Here is a 12,697-nt window from a genome sequence, read left to right on the forward strand (position 1 = left end):
GGAATAGTGCCAGAAGACTGGAGACTAGCAAATGTTGTCCCCTTGTTCAAGAAGGGGAGTAGAGACAACCCTGGTAATTATAGACCAGTGAGCCTTACTTCGGTTGTGGGTAAAGTGTTGGAAAGGATTATAAGAGATAGGATTTATAATCATCTAGAAAGGAATAATTTGATTAGGGATAGTCAACACGGTTTTGTGAAGGGTAGGTCGTGCCTCACAAACCTTACTGAGTTCTTCGAGAAGGTGACCTAACAGGTGGATGAGGGTAAAGCGGTTGATGTGGTGTATTTGGATTTCAGTAAAGCGTTTGATAAGGTTCCCCATGGTAGGCTATTGCAGAAAATACGGAGGCATGGGATTGAGGGTGATTTAGCGGTTTGGATCAGAAATTGGCTAGCTGTAAGAAGACAGAGGGTGGTGGTTGATGGGAAATGTTCATCCTGGAGTTCAGTTACTAGTGGTGTACCTCAGGGATCTGTTTTGGGGCCACTGCTGTTTGTCATTTTTATAAATGACCTGGATGAGGGCGTAGAAGGATGGGTTAGTAAATTTGCGGATGACACCAAAGTCGGTGGAGTTGTGGATAGTGCAGAAGGATGTTGCAGGTTACAGAGGGACATAGATAAGCTGCAGAGCTGGGCTGAGAGGTGGCAAATGGAGTTTAATGCGGAAAAGTGTGAGGTGATTCACTTTGGAAGGAGTAACAGGAATACAGAGTACTGGGCTAATGGTAAGATTCTTGGTAGTGTGGATGAGCAGAAAGATCTCGGTGTCCATGTGCATAGATCACTGAAAGTTGCCACCCAGGTTGATAGCGTTGTTAAGAAGGCGTACAGTATGTTAGGTTTTATTGGTAGAGGGATTGAGTTTCGGAGCCATGAGGTCATGTTGCAGCTGTACAAAACTCTGGTGCGGCCGCACTTGGAGTATTGCGTACAGTTCTGGTCACCGCATTATAGGAAGGATGTGGAAACATTGGAAAGGGTGCAGAGGAGATTTACCAGGATGTTGCCTGGTATGGAGGGAAGGTCTTATGAGGAAAGGCTGAGGGTTTTGAGGCTGTTTTCGTTAGAGAGAAGAAGGTTAAGAGGTGACTTGATAGAGACATACAAGATGATCAGAGGATTAGATAGGGTGGACAGTGGGAGCCTTTTTCCTCGGATGGTGATGGCTAGCACGAGGGGACATAGCTTTAAATTGAGGGGTGATAGATATAGGACAAATGTCAGAGGTAGGTTCTTTACTCAGAGAGTAGTAAGGGCGTGGAATGCCCTGCCTGCAAAAATAGTAGACTCGTTCACTTTAAGGGCATTTAAATGGTCATTGGATAAACATATGGATGATAATGGAATAGTTTAGGTTAGATGGGCTTCAGATTGGTTTCACAGGTCGGCGCAACATCGAGGGCCGAAGGGCCTGTACTGCGCTGTAATGTTCTATGTTCTATGTTCATCTCAACATCAGAAAGAGGAAGGAAAGACCATCGAATTGATTTTGCAGTTTTATTTATACTTGTGCCAATAACCTGTTTTCCCTATTTGTTTATCTATATGTTTGTGTCTAAGGGAGGATTTATGAGAGGATTAAAGTTTTAGTTAGTAGTGTCACATGCCAAAGGTTTATATCTGATTGCTTGTTGCAAAGGTCTAATTACTTATAACCAAAAACCATTCTTGTTCAGTACAGACACTTGGACCATGCATCTGAAAGTTAGGTAAATTCGGGTAGATGCATAGAGTCGTACAGATGGAAAGAGCCATCATGTCAACTCATCCATGAAGACCAGGTTTCCTAAACTGAACTCGTCCCATTTGCCTGCATTTGGCCAAATCCCTCTAAACCCTTCCTATCCATGTACTTGTCCAAATGTCTCTTAACACTTGGTACAACTCAGGGACTTATGATGGCAGAGGGTAAATTCATTGTCTCCTGGGGGTGGGATTTACTAACAAGGAATGGGGTGAGGGAATAGCCATACTTTTGGATTCCCTGCCAGTGATGCTGCACCCATTATCAACCTGTCCCACTTCAAGTTTGCAAGCTGCAAGGGAGGCATCTGCAAGGCTGCCCGTGTGGACTAATTGGTGCCCTGAATGAGCTAATTACTTGACGGTATCCTCAAGCCACTGGGATTTTACTGATGCAGGAGAGGTCCACAGCTGAACAGCAGGCTCCCAGTTAAATATGGTGAGCCTTGATGAGCAGGATAAAGAGGTGATACCTCCTTAATTGACATCCCTGCCCAATAGAAGCATGCCAAATGACATTTCCAACTGGGACTCTAGCCACTGCACCCCTCAGTCTCTCAATTGAGCCTGCCAGCCTTATAGGAGTTGGGATGTCATGTTGCAGGAGTTCAGGACATTGGTGAGACCACTTTTGGAATACTGCGTACAATTCTGGTCGCCCTTCTATATGAAGGATTTTGCTAAACATGAAAGGGTGCAGAAAAGATTTGCCAGGATGTTTCTGGGACTGCAGAGTTTAAGCTATAAGGAGACGCTGAACAGGCTGAAGCATTGTTTTTTGCTGCAACATCGGAGACTGTATGGAGGTTTATAAAATCATGAAGGGCATGGATTGGATGAATAGCCAAGGTCTTTTTCCATGGGTGGAGCAACCCAAAACTAGAGGGCATAGGTTTAAGGTGAGAGGGGAAGATTTAAAAAGGGACCTGAGGGGTAACTTTAACATGCAGAGAGTGGTGTGTGTATGGAACCAGCTGCCAGAGGAAGTGCTGGAAGCAGGTACAATTACAACATTTAAAAGGCACCTGGATGGGTACATGAAAAGGAAGGGTTTAGAGGGGTATGAGCTAAATGCTGGCAAATGGGATTAGGTCAGATTGTGATGTTTGGTCAGCACAGATTAGTTGGACTGAAGTGTCTGTTTTCATGCTGTATGACTCTATCACTCTATAACTAAGGAAAAGCACAATGGGAATTCAATGAAGGCTCATTTGACTAGTTCCTGAGATTAAGGGAGTGATCTATGAGGAGAGATTCAGTAGATAAGAGTTATATTCCCTATAGTTTTGAAGAATGCGGATTTTCATTGAGATATATAAAATTATTCAGACGTTTGACTGGGTAGATTCTGAGACCACGTTCTCCTTGGCTGGGGACCCTAGATCACTGGATAAAAACCTTAAAATGAGGTGTTGACTCTTTAGGACTGACAGTGAAACATCCTTACTCAAAGGGTTATGAATCATTGGAATTCTCTAAGGCAGAATATTATCATTTAGTAGGGTCTGGCAGGGATGTCTAAAATCTAGGGAACTAAAAACTAAAAACTCGGGAACGTGTGGATGAATTAAAAGATAATTATGTGAGAATGGGTATAAGCATTATTCCTTAATGGGATGAGGATGTCACTGGCTAGGCAGCATTTATCATCCATCCCTAATTGCCCAGAGTCAACCACATTGCTGTGGGTCTGGAGTCACATGTAGGCCAGACCAGGTAAGGATGGCAGATGGTTTTTCCTGACAATTGACTATGGATTCATGATCATCATTAGACTCTTAATTCCAGATATTTTATTGAATTCAAATTCCACCATCTGCCAGGGTGGGATTTGAACCCAGGTCCCTGGAATGTTATCTGGGTCTCTGGATTAATAGCCCAGTGATAATACCACTAGGCCATTGCCTCCTATTAAAGTTGAGGTTTATGGTCTGTAAACTGGAAATAAACCTCTGATTAGAAAAGTATGCAACAAGACTTTGGGTAGCATGGTGGCACAGTGGTTAGCACTGCTGCCTTAGTGCTATGGGCCTGGGCTTGATTCCAGCCTTAAGTGACAGTATTGTATTTGCATGTCTCCCTGTGTCTGTGTGGATTTCTGCTGAGGGCTCTGGGTTTCTTTCCACAGTCCAACAATTTGCAAGTTAGGTAGATTGGTCATGCTAAATTCACCTGTAGTGTCTGAGTATCTGTAGACTAAATGGATTAACCATGTTAAATGTGGAGGTAGGGTGGTTGGGATGTTTCTCAGAGGATTGGCAGATTTGATGGGCAGAATGGCATCCATCTGTACCATTGGGATTCTATAACTCTGTCTCACGAGCATTTTAACTTCTGGTAGTTCATTCAGAGAAATAAGGAGGCTCAGTTGTTTTGTGCATTCAAAACAAAGGTTTTCGTAGGTATTAGAGCACTAAGAGGATTAAAGGGTGTAGTGTTGGAAAATGCAGTTGAGTTAGATCAGCCCTGATTTTAGTGACCACTTTCAAATCTAGATTTAACCTTCGCTGTTAAACTGTAAAAGATTTGTCTTCTTTCCAGAAGACCCTTGCAAACAGACCCATTACTAACAGATTGCCATAGACCAGCCATAGCCTCCAATTCCATTCAAATACCGACTGCAGATTTTCAGGCAATTGAGGACAGATAGGAGGGCAACAATAACCATTATTTTCATGACAACCCAACGCTATGCTTGATTATGTGGAAAGCCAAGGAGAGGTCTGGGAGAGACCAGAAACAATTGTTTCTGATAAACAGGGATAATCATCAGGCCAGGGATAATGACCACGAGATCTGCTAATTCCTTATCAACGAGGATGCTTTCTGTAGCTTTTTCTTCTCCAGAATCAGTGATGACTGGATATAAAAAATATTCAAGGCTGTGATCGATAGCTTAATGGAGTGACACCAATGGACATTTGGCAAAGTAATATCCAAGTTGTTCTGGGCAAAACTGGAAAAAAATCTTTGAAGAAATATTGGTAAAGCCAGAAATCAGCAAAGTATGTGGATTCTTCAACATTCCAACATTCTCAAAGCACTTATTACTACGTCATCAGGAAATTGGGACAGAGGTTGTTGCTAGTTTACTTGAGTCTAACTTCTTTACATTATTGTAGTGCAAACAAAACAAGACATCCTCGTGGACATTGCCGAAAAAATGCAGCAGGTCTGACAGCATCTGTGGAGAGAGAAAAACACAAGTAATATTTCGAGTCCAATGTGACTCTTTGTCTTCAGTGATTGGTGTTCTTTTGAAAATAAGCACCAAGGAACATATGTAGGCATATTCCCAAACATACCAAAAAGATCAAGGAAATTTCCACAAGCACAACAGCGGCATAAAAAGTATAATGCATAAAAAAGTAAATTCTCATGATCATTTTGCACAACAATGGCATAATTAAAGTGTTGCCTCCAAAGATTTCATTGGAATTTCACCCTCTAAGATTTACGAACTTCTACAGGAACACCAAAGTTTAAACTTTTCATCAGTAAAACATCCAAATGATGGTATCCTAGCAGTGGTTTTCGTCGGGAGATTCAATGTTGTGTAAATTGGATATAACAGGTAAGTTCCCCAATGAAGCAACAACAGTCAAAGGACACAGGTTTGTTTCTGCATCTGTAGCTTGCTCTATAGTTTCTGTATCGCAGTAGTAGAGAGCTAATTAACAAGGTGCAGATGCATATTTTCCAAAAGACTTTACTGTTCGCACAAGAACTTTCCAACATCAGCACTTCACTGGAGGCTGAACTGTTCAGCTTTTCTGAAGTAATACAGGATTGAACTGTACAGTTCAGCTGATTGTAATCACAAGGGAATGTAGCTTCTTAAAAGCACATCATTATTTTTGCATCCCCTTATTAAAATCTTTGCACAAGCGCTTGCTATGCACTCTTTAATGATGCAACTGTGAGCATGCTCAGTTGACTGCTTCCAACTGTGAAGGGTATGAAATGTACTTTATTTTGTGATGCTTTATTTAAAATAATAAAAAGCACAATCATATACGGTAACATTCAAACAACACTAAGTAGGTTTTAAAACCAACATTTTCATTTGGTTCAGAGTGAAACTGTCCAGCAGCACAGTATATCATGGCTACCTATTCCATTAATGCAGATGGTCAACAGAAGGTAAGGGAGTGTATGCATGCATTTTTGGAGTGTGCATCGCTTTATCTTTCCTCCCCTGTGATGGATAGCTGTGCAAATAATGCTCTTAACAGCTCTTCCCGATGCAGATAACTATTGTGAGGAGAACTGAAGTGCACAGAAATTATCTTCACACTCATGTCAACAGAGAGGCTAGGTGTTATCACAAGTTTGATGCATAGGGTGAGGGAGAAATTTTAAATAAAAAACTTACTAACAGACTTTGCCTGTTAGTTCAGCTTTCTATCTCATAGAAACTCAGAAAATAGGAGCAAAGTAGGCCATTCAGTCCTTCGACACAGTTCCACCATTCAATATAATTATGGCTGATCATCCAACTCAGTACCTTGTTCTTGCTTTCACCCATACCCTTTGACCCCTTGAACCCTAAGAACGATATCTAACTCCTTGAAAACATTCAATGTTTTGGCATGATATTTCTGTGGCGGAGAATTCCACAGGCTCACCACTCACTGGGTGAAGAAATTTCTCCTCACCTCAATGGCCAAACCCACAACCTTCGACTATGACGCCAGGTTCTAGATAGATCTCGAGACAGCAGGTGCAAGCAATAATAGTTTGCTGACGTTGTGGAAGAACACATCTGTAAAATTGGTGAAATAGGCAAGTAGCAATTTGCTAGTGACGTTTGAAAGGAGTTTTATCAACTGCTGTTCAGATTCTTTGTCTTAGGACCTCTGCAATAATGCATCAAGAATATTGTGAACAAGATGTTACGTTTTCTTTGTAAAATAAACTAAAAGCAGTTCTTTTGTACACTTGCAAATAAACCTAGAGCAATCATTAGTACTAATTTTGGATGCATAGTCTGCTTACCTGTACTATTTATATATAGTCTATAATAGTAGAGAGATAGTAGGAACTGCTGATCCTGGAGAATCTGAGATAACAAGGTGTAGAACTGGATGAACACAACAGGCCAAGCAGCATCGGGTTGAGACCCTTCTTCAGACGTCAGCTTTCCTGCTCCTCTGATGCTGCTTGGCCTGCTGTGTTCATCCAGCTCTACACCTAGTCTATAATAGTATGTGAAATAAATTAAAATTAATGAAGGTATGTGAGGTTTATTGGTATGACTGAACGGAGAGATCATGATAAAGTAATAAAAAATATCAGAAAATAAGAAACATAGGAAAGGGACAATGGAAGCTAATAAGGTGCACGCAGAAAGAATGTTATAAATATTTAAATGTTAAAATTAAGGTAATTTACAAATGTATCAACACAGAGAAAATTTCCACTCCGAGGTCGGACTTTGGAGCAAACAGGACAGAAAACAAGATACGTAGACATTTTGACATAGAGTAAGCAACATGACTGACATCAACAAATGTAGAGATGGAGCAAGCAACCCTGATCTTATTGAATTATAGGCAGGATAGAGGGTCCGATTGACCTATAACTGCCCTTATTTCTTATGTTTTTGTGCAGAATGAGGCCATATGGCCCATTGTACTTATTTTGGATTACATCAGTGTTTATAAAACAAAAGGTTGCTAGGGGTATTGTAAATTTGTATAAGCTGAGTATTCTGAGAAACATTGTAATAAATGAACAAAATCATTAGAAAGCTGGTTGAGACATGAGAGAACAACACGCTGAAATATCTTGGAATCCATCCAAAACCTAAGAGAAATTCCCCTTCAAGGATCTATTGAGAGTGGATGTGCTGGGGAACTGGAAAGTAGCCAACATAATACCTAGTTTTAAAAAGGGTGACAGAGATAAACTGGGTAATTACATGTTATTTAATTTAACATCTGTGGTATGGAAAATCTTGGAGCTAATTAAGGTGGAAATTACTGAATGTTTAGATGAAAAAAAAATGATTAGAAGCAGCCAAAATAATGTTTTTGAAAGAAAGACTGTGCTTATCAAATCCAATGGTATTCTTTGAGGTGGTGACAGTTCAGCTAGATGGGCTTCAGGACCTTGCTATTAAGCTGAACATAGAGTTCAGAGATCCACATTGTAGTGATTGTAATGAGGTCAGCCAGGTGAACGTCACAGAATATGAGTTCCCTGATTGGGGCTGTTAACCTGGTCCAATCAGGGAGCCCTGGGTGACAGATATAAACAGGAGTGTCAGATGTTCAGTTCACTCTGAGAGCTGGTTCAGGGGAAGCTGGACAAGTGTCAAGTACTATGCATGTGTAAATAAAGGGTGACTTGGTGACGGGATACCAGCCTCTGTGGAGTTATTTCACACATTGTGTGGGAAACAATCACTTTTGATGTTCCTAAATTGCTTAAGCATTGGTCAGAAGGAAGATTTGTCATTCTATTCAGCACAGCAGTTGGTTTTTCGAAGTTGGGAGGGTAATAGGAGGTCCTACAGTGTGGAAACATCAGAAGGATTGCCAAGATATGTAAGAGATAAACAATAGCTGGGCTATTATAGTTGAGAAACAGGTACTCCTTCACAGGGCAGTCTGCAGCTCTTGCAGAACCCAGTCAGGAAAGGAGGCCTTTAGGCCTGGCTGGAGTGCTGAAGCTAGGTCTCTAAGTCATTTGGCAATTTCCAAGCAAAGAAACTGTCCACTATGACCTAAAGAGACATGAATGCCAATTGGAAAATCATTGTTTCCAACAATAAGTCAATAGGTGAAATTTTTGTCAAGGAAATGCATGGCAAAAACTTTGAGATTTTAATCTACTTATAGGGGACGGTACAGTGGCTCGGTGATTAGTGGGGGTGGCACATTTGCTCAGTGTTTAGTACTGCTGCCTCACAGTGCCAAGGACTGAGAGTCAATTCCACCCTTGGGTGACTGTCTGTGTGGAGTTTGCACATTCTCCCCGTGTCTGCATGGGTTTCCTCCGGGTGCTCCAGTTTCCTTCCACAGTTCAAAAATTTGAAGATTAGGTAGATTGGCCATGTTAAATTGACCAGGGATGTGCAGGCTAGGTGGATTAGCCATGGGGAATGCAGGATTACAGGGATAGGGAAGGGAGGTAGGTCTGGATGGGATGCTCTTTGGAGGGTCGGTGTGGACTCAGTGGGCCAAATGGCCTGTTTCCACCCTGTAGATAGCCTACGATATAGGCTAGAAAAGTAAGGAGAGCAAGGTAAGCTTAAATGAGCAGCTCACAGAACGTTTGCAGAATACTTTTTTAGAATAGTATGCTCTGGAGCCAGAGATCAAACTATACCATACCTAGCGCTGTGCAACAAGATTAAATAGTGATATCGTAGTGAAGACATCCATAGGTAGCAGCAGCCTCAAGATGATTTTAGTTTATATTCAGTTTGAACGAGTGAAGATTGGGTCTGAGACTTTATTTAACCAGAAAGAAGAACTATTATGAGGGCATGAAAGAAAAACTGGCTAAGTGTATTGCCAAATTACAATAGATTGACAGAAATAAAGAGACAGAGATTTAAGGGGTTATTTCAGAAGACAGAGATTGGATACACTCAAATGAGTAAGAAAATTTACAAGGATAGACTGTCAATCCATGGTTAACCAAAATGACAAAAAATAATATCAAACTTTTTTAAAAAAAGTATAGTTCTGCAAAGATATGTGGAACATCAGAAGATTTGATGATATAAAAAGGTAAAGAATGACCAAAATAATTAATAAGGAAGAAAAATTTATAGTATGAAAGAAAGCTAGTGATGCTGATTGAGTGATGATTATTGGCTAGGACACCTGGGTTTCTTTGAGACAATGTTATGAGATCTTTCCACTCTAGAGACAGCAGATGGGGTCATTTTTTCAAATCTCATCCAAAAGACAGCAGCTCATAGATATTCGCTCATGGGTCTCTGAAATGGGACTTAAATCTAGAAACTTGTGAATCAGAAGTCAGGATTGTAATTAATTGAGCCACAGCTGACACACAATTTAGAAAGGCCAAATTCCTGCTCTCCATTTTGTTTGACTTTTCAAAACGTTAATTATTCTGGAATATTTAGAACCCAACTTTGGTCACTAGACAACAATGTCTCTGTAATGGCTGTTAGATTAAATTAATTTTCTCTATTTGGATCAGTAATCTACCTTGCCCACACGACCTTTAGTTTAATCTCGATTTACAGCTCCAGTTGCAGCATTTGTAAGGAAGCTGGACGCAGCTTGAATTGTGAAGAGCCCATCCCAGTGGAATAGTTCCTTCCTTCCACAGCATTGATGCTAGATGCCCACTGAGAAAAAAAAATGGGTCACTCATCACAACAAGTTCCCGTGCAGAATCTTACAATGAATTTGTGCACAATTGTAACTTTAATGAATGGCCAACACATTACATTCGCCACCAAATGGAGAATTTGGCTGTCATCATTTTTTTAGGCTTGGGACTGTTTTCTGTTGAATCCATTTCTGTGAAGTGCTTTGGAATGTCTTTTTTCTCTGTCTGTGGTAAAAGTGTTACATAAAGTGCAATTGCTGTTGCTAATGAGTATATTTAAATAGGAGGTCAATGAATAGCAGATTGCAGAGGTGATATCAATCAAAGATTACATAGAGATCTTTGAAATCTAATGTTTAATGGCATACTGTGATTACAGTCCCATTCTGTCTATGAAAGTACTGCTGCATGTGCAAACAGTTTGAGTTATTTAATGAAGGTGGAATTGTTAGTTGAAATTGTGGAATCTGTACCTGTAGAAAGGAATTTCACAATTTAGTCTTCTTGAGATTTCTCTTAGTTGTGATGTTTTTCCTCCCTTATTCATTTATTGCCCAGAGGGCAGTTGAAAGTTAACCACATTCCTGTGGATCTGGAGTCACATATAGGCCAGACCAGGTAAGGGTGGCAGTTTCCTTCCCCAAACGAACCCCAGATGGGTTTTTCCTGACAATCAGCAATGGATTCATGGTCATAATGAGATTCTGAATTCCAGATACTTTATTGAATTCAAATTCCACCACAGGATTTGAACCCCAGTCCAGAATGTTATCTGGGTCTCCGGATTAACAGTCCAGCAATAATACCACTAGGCCATCGCCTCCCTACCATGAAAACACTGTAACTTACCAAATTCATGTGCTATGAACACCACAGCCAAAGAACTAGTCCCTAATCATCCAGTGTTACACTCTGTTACTCTGAGTGCTAGAATCTGCTAGTTTACAGCCAGATAGAAGGAAATAAGACAAAAAGTGGACTTTGTCTCAACCTGAGTTTTACAATTCAATCACAGTTGAAAGGAATCAGCACTACAGAATCTGAGCCAAATTGAAATTCGGAGCTCATTCAGTCACCAGCAGGAATGAATGGCGGCACAGACGCAGATGAACTGAGAGACTTGCTCTCTTATGGAGTCATTAATATATATGTGGTTTTTGAAAGTTAGGCTCAAGCAATGTTGCAACTGAAACAGAAGAAAGCCAGACAGGCTATCAAATCACTCATGAGATAACAAGGTGTAGAGCTGGATGAACACAGCAGGCCAAGCAGCATCAGAGGAGAAGGAAAGCTGATGTTTTGGGTCTGGACCCTTCTTCAGAAATATCAAATCACTCTGCATCTTTATTTTAAGCCTATATCATTGACGAACAGGGAAATGTAAACAGGGAGTCGTGGAAAACAATGCACATGCAGCTCTAGTGAAACACCTTCCTTCTTTTTCAACAAAAGACTCAGGTGCCAGAGTTTTTCGCAACTAGAACAAAGAGCAGTCACAGACAGTTAGCACCTCATGAAATCTCAGTTCACCTTCTAATTTCTATCCGCACACTTGCAAAACTGCCTGTTGTGCACCTCTTAATAGTGACTGTGGAATTTAGTATAATTTAGTGACTTGCTTTCCTTCATTTTCCACAGGTTTCCAACCCAGTTAAAAAAACGCAAAGAACTGCAGATGCTGGAAATCAGAAATTTCCAACTCGGTTTGCAGCTATTTGACATTTGTCCAGAAAACTGCTCAGTAAAATGCACAACTAAGGAGAAAGAAAATGAAAGTTAAAGGGATCATTTGTGGAATGAACTGCCAGAGGAACTGGTAGATGCAGGAATAGTTACAAAATTTAAAAGACATTTGGACAAAATGTCTGAAATAAATAGGGAGAGATGGGGAGGCGGATAGAAGATGGATAGAGGAGAAGACAGGTGGAGAGGAGACAGACAGGTCAAAGAGGCGGGGATGGAGCCAGTAAAGGTGAGTGTAGGTGGGGAGTTAGGGAGGAGATAGGTCAGTCCAGGGAGGACGGACAGGTCAAGGGGGTGGGATGGGGTTAGTAGGTAGGAGATGGGACTTCACAAGCTTCAAAATCTCCCCTCCCCCTACCCCATCCCAAAACCAGCCCAGCTCGTCTCCACCTCCCTAACCTGTCCTTCCTCCCACCTATCCCCTCCTCCCACCTCAAGCCCCACCCCCATCTCCTACCTACTAACCTCATCCTGCCTATCCACCTATCTTCTCCTCTATCCATCTTCTATCCACCTCCCACTCTCTCCCTATTTATTTCAGAATCCCCTTCCCCTCCCCCATTTCTGAAGAAGGGTCTCGGCCCGAAACGTCAGCATTCCTGCTCCTCTGATGCTGCTTGGCCTGCTGTGTTCATCCAGCTCTACACCTTGTTATCTCAGATTCTCCAGCATCTGCAGTTCCTACTATCTCTGGACAAAAAGTCTGTTTCCATGCTGTTTGACTCTATGAAAACCTAATGATTGTGAAACCACCTGTTCAGCTACCTCAGTCAATGCAACCAGTAAATTTGACTGCAGCAATTACAACATTCAACTATCGGTTTTTCACAAGCAATTACATTTTGGAAGACAACAGTTATAGTGTATTTCTCATTCAATTTTTTATAAAA

This window comes from Rhincodon typus, chromosome 12, assembly GCF_021869965.1.
Source record: "Rhincodon typus isolate 14 chromosome 12, sRhiTyp1.1, whole genome shotgun sequence".
NCBI classification, from domain to species: Eukaryota; Metazoa; Chordata; class Chondrichthyes; order Orectolobiformes; family Rhincodontidae; genus Rhincodon; species Rhincodon typus.